This window comes from Dipodomys ordii, unplaced genomic scaffold (assembly GCF_000151885.1).
Source record: "Dipodomys ordii isolate 6190 unplaced genomic scaffold, Dord_2.0 Scaffold567, whole genome shotgun sequence".
Lineage (NCBI taxonomy): Eukaryota > Metazoa > Chordata > Mammalia > Rodentia > Heteromyidae > Dipodomys > Dipodomys ordii.
In genome coordinates, this window is record NW_012267783.1 from 8,420 (window position 1) to 10,782 (window position 2,363).

Here is a 2,363-nt window from a genome sequence, read left to right on the forward strand (position 1 = left end):
AAAAAAAAAAAAAAAAAAGTCTCACAACAGACTTCCAGACTGATCTAGCTTCAAACCACAATCCTCAGATATCAGCCTCCTGAGTAGCTAGGATTATAGGCATGAGCCACCAGCACCCGGCTTTTGACTGCTTCTTAGTCAAATGGGTCAGCTTCAAAAAAATCTGGAAAGGGCTGGGAATGTAGCTTAGTGGTAGAGTGCTTGCCTAGCATGCATGAAGCCCTGGGTCTGATCCCTCATTATCACAGAAACTGAAAAATCCCAAAGTGGTGCTGTGGCTCAAGTGGTAGAGTGCTAGCCTTGAGCAAAAAAAGCTCAGGGACGGTGCCCAGGCACTGAGTTCAAGACCCATGACTGGCTAAAATAAAAAAACAAAAAAAAAATCTTTGAAAGACATAGTGGGGTTAGAAAAAATCTGTGAGTTTGAGACACATGTGGAACTGTCACAGTGAAGCCTCTCTCATAGCAGAGTTGCCTTGTGCAGTGGAAAGAGCGTGGTCTTTGCGCTTAATCTACTTTTGCCTTTCACCTTTTCTGTTTTCCTTCCTTCCTTCCTTCCTTCCTTCCTTCCTTCCTCTTTTTCTTTCTCTTTCTCTCTCTCTTTTGGAAGAAGTTTTGCACTATATAGTCTAGGCCAGCCTTGAACTCTTGGTCTTCCTCTGCCTCCAGAGTGCTGGGATTATAAACTTCATTACCACATCCGGTCCATTTTGCTCAGATTTTGTCTCTGGGTAGGCGCTGAGCTTTTTTTTTTTTTTCTTCCCCCATCTATAAAAGGGTTTAGTGTACCTTTTTTTGTAAGTTGTAGTGAGGACTGGGTATGAGGGCCTAGTTCTTTGCGAACAGTTATTACTGGCTATTTATTGTTCGTGTGTCTTACTATACAAAGGCCACTATTCTTTAAGGTTCTAATAGTAGGAATGTAGTTGGGTGCTATGTAGAGATGAGGGGATTTGATTTCCTTGTCTAGTGAGAAGTTTATCTGTGCAGCCTGTATCTGCTACCACCTAGGTGGGTTAATTCTTTCTTAACTTTCTTTTTTTCTTTCTTTCTTTCTGTCTCCTTCCTTCCTTTCTTCCTTCCTTCCCTTCCTTCCTCCCTCCCTCCCTCCCTCCCTCCCTCCCTTTCTCCCTCCCACCCTTCTTTCTTTCTTTCTTTCTTTCTTTCTTTCTCATTGGTCATGGGGCTTGAACTCTGGGCCTGGGCACTATCCTTCCAGTTTTCTGGTGGTTCACTGCAGAGTCTCACAGACTTTCCTTACCTGGGCTGGCTTTGAACTGGTTCCTCAAATCTCAGCCTCCTAAGTAGCTAGGATTACAGGCATGAGCCACCAGTGCCTAGCTAGGTGGGTTAGTAGTTTTTGTCTGTCATCGGGCTTGAACTCTGGGCTTGAACTCTGGGCCTGAGCACTGTTCCTTAGCTCTTCAGTTCAAGGGGAGCACTCTACCACTTGAGCCACAGCACCACTTCTGGTTTTCTGGTGGTTCATTAGAGATGAGTCTCACAGACTTTCCTGCCCATGCTGGCTTTGAACCATGATCCTCAGATCTCAGCCTCCTGAGTACTAGGATGACAGGCGTGTCTTTCTTTGGGCACAGTGAACATTCCCAGTGACATGGCATTGGATTGTAGCAAGCAGCTTTGTGTTCTGTGAGATGAAGACATCTCTCTAGCTGGGCACCGGTGGCTCACACTTGTGATCCTAGTTACCCAGGAGGCTGAGATCTAAGGATTGTGGTTTGAAGCCAGCCCAGGGAAAAAAGTCCCCATGAAACTCTTATTTCCCGTTAATCACTCAAAAAACAGAAGTGGCACTTGTGGCTCAAGTGGCAGAACACTAGCCTTGAGCACAAAGAGGCTCAGTTTCAGTGCTCAGATCCTGAGTTCAAGCCTCATGACTGACCCACCTCCCCCCAAAAAAGTTTCTGTAGTTCTGATGACGTTAGAGACCTAATCCAGGAGAAATTGGTTGTTTCTTTTCTTCTTTTTTCTATTTTGTTTGTTTATTATGCTGGGCCTGGACTTGAACTCAGGACCTAGGTACTATCCCTGAGCTTTTTGTGCTCAAGGCTAGTGCCCTACCACTCTGAGCCACAGCTCTACTTCTGACATTCTTTCTTGGTAGTGAATTGGAAATCAGAGTCTTTGGGGCTTTCCTGCCCAGATCTCGGCCTCCTGAGTAGCTAGGATTGCAGGCATACGCCACCAGTGCCCCACTATCTGAATGTAGTGAGAACAGCCAAAACTGGGTCTTTGACCTCCCTCTACTGTCATTCCCAGCCCCTCTGTTCAAACTGGAAGAAACCTGGGCCACAGATAAGAAAGAACTTGGAGGGCTGGGAAGGTGGCTCAGTGGTAGAGCG